Source organism: Peromyscus maniculatus, chromosome 13 (genome assembly GCF_049852395.1).
Source record: "Peromyscus maniculatus bairdii isolate BWxNUB_F1_BW_parent chromosome 13, HU_Pman_BW_mat_3.1, whole genome shotgun sequence".
Classification (NCBI taxonomy): Eukaryota; Metazoa; Chordata; class Mammalia; order Rodentia; family Cricetidae; genus Peromyscus; species Peromyscus maniculatus.
In genome coordinates, this window is record NC_134864.1 from 15,767,583 (window position 1) to 15,777,091 (window position 9,509).

A 9,509-nucleotide genomic window follows, 5' to 3' on the forward strand; every position below is an offset into this window, starting at 1 on the left:
TACAGCAGGTGGTCTGCTCCAGAGGTGGGGCTGAGACCGAGGGATTACATTTGGAGGAGAGGAGGGAGGGTGAATATCTGAAGATTGCCTGCTCCCCTGGCCTAGGATCATGTTTTTATTAGCCTCACTGTGAAAGGGAAACTTACATATTGTTAGACTGGGCAGATACATGTAGAACAAAGGAGTATTGAGGTAGGAAAGAACATTTCCTCTTGGAGGAAAATGGGCCCAGAGATACCAGGCATGAATAATAGATGCTTAGACCCAGCAGAGTCTACATAGCAGCTCCTCACTGGCAGGACCTTAGCAATTTATCCCGAGTCTCTATTGGAATATATGTTAAATTTCACAGTGTGAGCTATCTTGGTTTGTAGGCCAGTGTTCAAGGCTCATGGCTGGGAAAAGTCTTGGGTCCTCCTCAGGGGCCAGTAAATGTATCATGTAAAGTTCAAATTAAAACAAAACATAACATTAAAATTGCAAAAAGAAACAAAACAATTACCCTGGGGGTCAGGGGAACCTTGGAGGCCAGATTTTCCTCCTTTAATCTAATATAAAAAGGGGCAAAGTGAATCTCTGAGTGCTCAGTGGAACCTGGAAATTTTACCAGTGTTATCATTTTGGTTGAGCTCAGCTCCATGGTAACTTGAGCCCATGCTCCTTCAGGGCACAAGTCCCTGTGGAACCCACCATCCCACAGATTAAATGTAGATCTGTGGATTATTGCACCTTTTCTTTAAAATGGCATTTTAGTGAGGTTAATATGGATACAGGAAGAGATGGTACCTGTGGCCTAGGCAGGTAGGCCAAAATTAACAAAATAAACGGAGGAAGGAATTGCCTGGCCTCAGTTCAAGTTCATATGTAGCTGTTAGAGTAACTGGAATCACTGTGTGAGGTCTCACTCAAATAGAGGCTGAGAGGAAAAAAATGTAAGGATCATTTAATTTTAGTTCCAAATAGTATCGGGCCTTTCTCTCTGTCTCAAGATTGAAGAGGAGGCAAGAGGAAGATGGGAGGTACAGAAATCTGTATAATACAATATAATATAAAAAGTAAAAAAACAAAACAGGTTGTGTATCTCCAGGTAGAGAGCAACTTCCTAAATCTCCCTGAGTAATGTTACCAGCCCAGTTCCCAGAAGAGAGAAGAGTACCAGCAGTTCAACTTGTGTGTCCTTTCTCCTCTCTGTCCCACAGTCAGGGGACTAGTTTTTACACTCCGTATCCTTTTACGGTATTTGATTTTCATTATAAGAATGAAATTTATAGAACAGTAACCTATGGTAGAAGTAGCTTGTCTACTAGCCGTCTTTAAGGACACAATGCCTATACTCCCTAACTTTTTTTTGTTTTCTTTTTCTCTGCGACAAAGTCACCTGGCCCGGGACAGGGATTTGGAGGACATTTTGGGAAAACATTCTTGAGTCTGAAGCGAAATAGCCAAATCCCATCTCCAGAGCCAGCTCCTCAGTGAGCTTAAACAGCACAGGATGATCTGCCTATATACCCTATGCATAGTAACTGCTCTCCTGCTCCCCCTCCTCCCCCCCCCCCCACGGCTGTTCCTGTAGCAACTCCCATTTGACACTGTGACGATAAGATCTTATAGGGGCACACCTGGAATCATTTACAACCAGCATCAAAAACTGTCTTTGTTCTGGGCAGGACTTAGGACATCCATCCCTCAGGAAAGAAGAGATCCCCGATTTCATCTGGATCTTTTGTGCCGAAGGAAAAAGAGATCTAAGTGTCTACCGATTGTCCTGCCACATAGAGAGGCAGAGTGGGGCGGGTTAAGTGTGGTAGGGAGGGGCTTGTCATCCAGATCATCACTGAGGGAGGAGAGTCTAGGGAACTGGGTTTTGAGGTTTGAGCTGGTAAAACGCGATCTGCAGAAAAGAAGAGGGGAAGGCAGGAGTGGAGAGAAAAAAAGAACCTCACAGTGGAGAACTTCAGACCGCTTGCCATTCCATCCAGTGACTTATTGCGCCCAGACCTCAGTCCACAGGCATACTAATAATGCCTTGCTGAGGTTTGTTTTCAGGCAAGTCAAAGGCGTATAGGAATGGGTATCTTATACCCCATTTCCAAAAAGGTAAGGATAAGGCTTATTTCTGCTAATGAGTCCTCACAACCAGAAAGTGGCCAGGAATGGCAGACCAGGGGGCCAGAAAGTGTCCCCATTTTCAATAACATGAAAGACAAAGCCTATGGCAGAAAGCTGAAAGAACACCCGGGTTTTGAAATTCCATCACCCTAGCAGAAAAAGCGAAAGGCAGATAGCCAAGACCCACCTCCCCAGCCTTGAGGGTTTGAATGAAAGTCTGTCATCCTAAGGTTCCTCTAGACTGAACACTGACTTTATTTTGGTATTCAATGTTGGATGTGCAGGTGTGCTGAATTCATGGCAAAAGACATCTGCTCTGGGAGGTCAGAAAGGGTATTGGAGGTGAGAGAAAAAAGGGGTTTGTGGGACTGGGTACTGAGTTTATCCAAGTTATGAACAAAGCCTCAGAACAGAATTTGCACCACTCACAAAGGCACAGGCTATAAAAAAAAAACAAATAATAATAATAAAATAAATTTTTAAAAAGAAGATCTTCAGGTTGCAACAGGCAAAAATGGTTTAGACTGTAAAATGAGCTGGGAGGGCATTTTGAGGGACCCAGTGTGAGGAAGAGAGAGAGGAAGAAAGGGGAAAAGGGAGGGAGAGAGAGAGGAAGAGCAAAAAGAAGAAAAGGAAGAGGAGGAGGAGGAGGAGGAGGAGGAGGAGGAGGAGGAGGAGGAGGAGGAGAGTGTGTCTCATCCAAGGAAAGGGCTAAAGTCAAAACTCTTCCTGGTTTTTGAAACCAAATGTTAGATCTGGACTGATAGAGGTGACATGAAAGAAAATAAAGAGAAAACGGCCATCAACCTCGGCAGATTAGAGCAATGACGGGCAGCAGTCTCTAAGTAGGAGTGAAGACCATGTGAAGTGGTGCAGGGGTCCTGAGAGTGTGATAGGACAGAAAAGGCGACCTTTGGGGGTGGTAAATTCCATCTGCAGCTCTGCCCCCCCCTCCTCCCAGCTAAAGTCTGAGTTGTAAATCCCAATGGAGGTTGATATGTTGACTCTCTCATCAGGGGCTTCCTAGCTCCTAACTGCCTGCAGATGTTATCAGCTTGTCAACTTTCCTGTCAGGAGTTTCTCAGGTCCCTGAGGCTAAATGGGTTAATGACTTTAGGTCATTAATCCATTACAAAGTCATTAACTGGTTACCTGACACTGTCAATGAAGCTGAGAACTTAAGGCTAGTCAGGTCATGGGCCCTAGGGAAAAACCTTATAATATCATTCTGCTATATGGAATTAGCAATAAAATAAGTCCTAATGACATAATTGCTATCAGCATAGATCACTGCATCATTCAGCCATCACTAGAGAAGTTGCTTTTTTCAGTAGATGGCACTTATTATAGAGCACTTAATAATCTAACCAACATCTAACTCATCAACGTGTAGAGAATAAGAGACTTTGAAACACTTGGACCTACATGGTTTATCTGTACCACTCAAGGCTCAGGGGTCCATGCAGAAGAAGATCAGAAAGACAGAAAGAACCAAGGATGATGGATAACTTCAAGTGTTTTCCAGACAAAAAGGGAAGATTCACATATGAACTCAGAGAGACAGTGATAGCATGCCCAAGATCTACTTGAGCTAAAACCAAACAAAAACCAAGCATGGAAGGGAAGCAGATATGAAGTCACATCTGCAGCTAGAAACTGTTGTCATTTTATTACTGCTAGGAAGGGGGAAATCAATTTCCTTCAATGGAGTACGCTTGGTATACAGACCCCAATCCAGGACAGACCCACATCCAGGGGTAGTCAGCCAACACAAGCTGGATTTCACTTTTTTCCCCCCTATGGGAGTGGGGGAGGGTGCAGCAGCATGAAGTCGAGTTGGTGAGGAGGTAGGGAAAGTTCTAGGAGAAACTGTGGGAGAGAAATGAACATAGTCAAAACATACTGTGTGAAATTCTCAAGAAATAAATAAAAATACTACTTAAAAATCTGAATGTTTGGCTGGGACATTGTTCCCGAGCCCAGACCACGACTCTATGTACCCAATGCCGGCCCATTGTGCATCAGCAGTCCCAAAAGGTTCCAAGTCCAGGATAGCAAGTCTAGTCCCTCAAGGACCAGCTGGCTGGGAATTTTCTTAAGAAAGAATGCCCACCACCACCACCCCTAAGCACCCAGAACAAGATTATGGTTTGGGAGGTTGGTGCTGTTGGTATGCCTTGGGCCATCAGTATCCTAATGAAGGACTTGGCAGATAAGCTTGCCCTTGTTGATGTCATGGAAGACATACTCAAGGGAGAGATCATGGATCTCCAGCATGGCAGCCTTTTTTTTTAGAACATCAAAAATTGTCTCTGGCAAAGATGATAGGGTGACTACAGACTCCAGGTTGATCATTGTCACAGCAGGGGGCCTATCAGCAAGAGAGAGCTGACGTACTTTGGTCCAGGGAAATATGAATCTTCAAGTTCATCATTCCCAACATTATGACAGATAGTCCAAACTGCAAACTGCTTATTGTTTCAAACTCCGTGGATATCTTGACCTACATGGCTTAGAAAACAAGAGTTATCAGAAATGTTTGCAATCTGGATTCTACTCAGTTCTGTTGAGCTGTCACAGATGGGTCCTAGGGGAGTTTAGAGACTCCAGTGTGCCAGTGTGGTTTGGTGTCAATATTGCTGGCATCTCCTTGAAGAACCCGAACCCAGAGCTGAACACTGATGCCGACAAGGAGCAGTGGTAAGAGGTTCACAAGCAGGTGATTGACAGCACCTACGACATGATCAAACTGGAATACTATATGGGCCTTTGGCCTCTCTGAATCTTAGGAGGGTATCAGGGGCCTTATGGAGAGCCTGCTCCAAGGCCACCTCCATGGTAATGCAAGAAAATCCACTAAGGCAGCAAGGGCTAGACTTTTTCTATCTAAGGGTATTTAGAAATAAGTTGTTATCTGTCTGACTGGTAAAATAAGAAAACACATGTGCTTTCTGGTGTTAACTTTCTCTTTTACTTCATCTAAAGAATGGTCTCTCACTCTTTCTGTCTCCACACAGCTACATATCTCCACATTGCTACATTCTATACATACAGCTGCATGTCTTTCTTTATGTGCATATGGCCATACATCTCTATACACAGTTACATCTGTTTTCACGTGTCTACACACCTATCTTTTACATACATTCCTCTTCTATATCTCTATTCTATACAGCTTCATCTTCCTTGTCTCCACTCAGTACAAATCGCACAGCCAGTTAAACATCTCATTTACACAGCTCTCTCCCCTTACAGCGCTTTGCACAGTTCCTAGGCACAGCTCCTCTACAGAGCAGCAGCTCTTACATACAGCTCTCTCTCTCACACTCATACTTCTACATTACTCACTCATTCTTTACTCATTCACTCTTTCACCCACTCATTCCCTCACACTTCTCTCATGATTCTTCTTCTTCATGCTTCTTTTTCTTTATCTCTCACTCAACACACACACACACACACACACACACACACACACACACACACACTTCTCTCATATTCTACAGCAGTTCTCACATAACTCTACACGGCCATCTCTCTCCACACTGCTGCTACTGCTGTCTCACAGGCAAACTCTGAACAATCATAAGTTATATTTTCAGAGCCCTACCCATTCTCAAAACACAAGGTAAGTCACATAGTTTCTCTTCAGCTAGTAATGTCACGTTGACCCATGCATGTAGCTCTAAGTTGGTGAGGGGTCCCAGACAGTTAACAATTGGCTAAACCTTGAGTCGTCAGGGTACAATCAGAAAGAGAGCTACTTCAAGGGGCTATATCAATGTAAACATCCTGGCATTGATTTAGCAATAAACAACACCTGGGAATTAGTCTTTGCGTATATTCTGTAGGGGCAGCTTCGTCTGTTTTGGACAAGTTCTAAAGTCTTTGCAAGATGTGTAAAAGACTGTCTTTGAGTCTGAGAACACTGTTACTTTCCTGTGTCAGTAAAAAAGAATATTCTGCTAATGTTTCTGTTCATCAGAATTATACAGCTTAAACAGAAATTCACAACTAAATGTGTGCCCAGAGATGTCAAACACACTACCAAAAGGCCGTAGAGAGAGCACCCACAGCTGTTCTTATTAGGGAGGCATAACAGTGGCACCCGAGAAAGTCACAGACAGAAAACAACTGGTTTCCACAGCCAGTGGCCCCACAGCTTTGCCAGGTGGGGCTCCCCATCAGGGAGTTATACTTCTGCTGGGTCATCTTGTCCAACAGTAGTTGTCACTTGATGTGTACTTCCACGGCCCTCAGCAAGAGGTGCATCCCCTTTCCACCATGAATAAGGACCTCTATGAAGTCAAGGGTGACATCTTCAGTGTCCCTTGTATCCCGGACAAAATGGAATCTTGGATGTTGTGAAGGTGACTCCAATTCCCGTAAAGGAGGCCCACTTGAAGAAGAGTGCAGAAACACTCTGCGTGGGGGAATACAGAAAGCGCTGCTGTTCTAAGGTCTTCAGATGTCCTAGTACTTCCCTGTCCAGGCTGCAGCAGGGTTTCTATGGAGACCACACACTGTCCCCTTCTCATGTGAGCTGGAGTTAGTGCCGTTGTGTTAAGGTGGCCTGGGGAAAACCTCAGTTCCCACAGCTCTATGCTGATGCGAAGTGGTACTTGTGTGGTAGTCACCTGATTAGTGTGACAGTCCCATGATCTCCAAGACACACTGCCAATTGTGTACAGGCTTCAGTTAGCCTGTGAACCTGTGTGCATGCTGCACACCCTTACCAAACACATCTAAGCCAATGAGGTTCCAATGAGTCATAACCTGGCTCTAATATGTAAATCCATCGTGTGTATCTTGTACATAACTTTCCTAAGTACACATTGCAATATTATGTAAAAAGTTATATCTGCATATGGATGATGCAAGTGTCATGCCAACAAAAACTCCAAATAAACCTTGAACAGTGAAAGAAAGTTTTTGAAGGTTCAAAAAAGTTTTTGTTTTTGTTTTAAATTTAAAAACCAAAGCTGGGTGATGGTGGTACACACCTTTAATCCCAGCACTCAGGAGGCAGAGACAGGTGGATCTCTGTGAGTTTAAGGCCAAACTGGTCTACAGAGGGAGTTCCACAAGGCTACACAGAGAAATCCTGTCTTGAAAAAAAAAACAAAAACTAAATCAAACACAAGTAATGTCTTCAGCAACAATTTTGAATATTGAGTTTATAGCTAGAAGGCACAATGTCACAACATTATTTTCTGCTCCTCTGGCACTTAAAATCCTTTGGGTTCCCCCTTCTGCCATGTTTGTGTAGGGTTTGTGTTATATACATCGACTAGAGATGGGCATCTCATGGTCAGTTGTTCTCTGTATTTGTATATTTCTATAATGGCCTTTGCTGTAAAAAAGACACTTATTTAATGAAGTGTAGCATAAATCTTAAAGAGTATTATTAATAAAAATCAAACCCAGTGCCAGTTACTGGGGTGAATGCTGGAAGATCAGAGAAGCAGAACAAGCCACAGCCACCTCACCTTGCCAATTCCTCAGTTGATCCTGATTCCTCAGACTGGATGGATGCCTCTCAGCTAAACTGTGCTGCTTAAAAGCCTAAAAAGCTTAACCAGGCTCTAGTCCCTCATCTTCATGCCTTAAATACCTTTCTGCCTCCTACCATTACTTCTTGGGATTAAAGGTGTGGCTGTTTCCAGTGTGGCCTTGAACTCACAGAGATCCAGGCGGATCTCTGCCTCTAGAATGCTAGGATTAAAAGCGTGTGCTACCACTGCCTAACCTCTATGTTTAATATTGTGGCTGTTCTGTTCTCTGACCCCAGATAAGTTTATTAGAGTGTACATTATTTCGGGGAACACAATGTCACCACAATGAAGAGCAAAAGTTATACTTATCTGTGGATAGAAGGATAAGAATTTAGAATGAAGTTAGGAATTATACTGGTTTAGGAAAATGGCAATAGTAAGTTTTCTTCTAGGTTCATGAGCTCACCAGCTAAGGGTCGTTTCCTAGTGTTACAACATGGGGCATGTTTTTCTTCTGTTGAATGGGCCTTAAATACAATTAAATGGCTGTTGGTTACCCCCAGGATATGAGTGCCACCATTGTACCCTTGGGGATACCTGACCATGCTGTTCATTGTGTGGTTCATGGACTTGAGAGATAGTAGGACTTTTAATTGCTCTTCTTCCTTGGCATCTTGAATAGCATCCTCCAATGCTATGAGAACTATTCCTTAGTAGACAGGAAATCTCATAAGGCTCCACCCCTAAATGAAGAACTATAGGCAACTAATGTCTGCTAAATCTTCACCAGGGACAAGCCCCAGATGGGTTATTGCATCCCAAGTGGTCACACACATACACACATGCACACACACACACACACACACACACATGCACACACACACATAATCCTTAAATGGACTCAGCAGGTTGTATTTATATACACACATGTATAAATGTAATAATAATAATAATAAAAAGATCATTAATTTGAAAGAGAGTGGGAGGCACCAAAGATTAGAAGAGAGAAGGTAGAGTGGAAATGATGTAAATGAAGTACTTATGCATGAAATTTTCAAAATATAATAAATGTAAAAATGAAAAAAGGGACTGAGTGATTGTAAACACTTACATGTGCGCAGCCTCAAATTCTCACAAATAGTACTCATTGCAAAATGAAATATTAAATTTCCTTTTCACTTACTTCACCACTATAACAGGGAACAAATATATCTACAGGTCTAGAGGTAGAGATTTCAGCTCTAAACACTGTCATCTTTACACTAATATTTCTACCTAAACCATGTAGGTAGAAATAGGTAGCTTCTGTTCAACAAAATCAATTTTCCCCTTAGTTATAAAAAGGTAAAACAAGTGGCCAGGCCAGCCCGGGAATCAAGAAGGCAATCTTCACTCTCCTTCCTGTCTCTTGCTGCAAATACTCATCCCCAGCCCTGTAGCTGACCACTGTCACCCTCACTGCCTCCATTCCTGGGACTCCACCAAACCTCTGAACAGATCCAGCTTTCCTCCTTCCTCGGGACCCTCCCACCCCACTTTCAAGTTCATTCCCATTCTTCTGTGTCAGCCACCAATACCTAGAGGCGCTCTCTACCTGGGGACCCACTGGCCAGACTAGGCTAGGAATCAAGTAGGTAATCTGCATGCTCCTTCCAGCCCTCCATTGCAAATTCTCTGCTCTTACTCACAGCCCTGTAGCAGACTGCTTGCAGAGACCTTTCTTCCCACTTTACCTCCATTCCCTAGGGAGTCTGGCAAATTTTGCAGTGGACCCAGATTTCCTTCTTCCTGAGGACCCTTTCAGCCCCCCTTCTATTCTATCTCCATTTCTTCCTGACAGGTCCCAATACTTAGAAACATAGTCTGCATGGGACCCTCAGTGACCACAATGGGCAGGGCCTCAGA

At 43.5% G+C, this 9,509-nt stretch overlaps 1 pseudogene; it reads left to right on the forward strand.

The window, feature by feature from the left end:
• Window positions 1-2,067: 2,067 nt before the first annotated feature.
• Window positions 2,068-6,662, forward strand: LOC102906632 (L-lactate dehydrogenase A chain pseudogene; annotated as a pseudogene).
• Window positions 6,663-9,509: the final 2,847 nt, after the last annotated feature.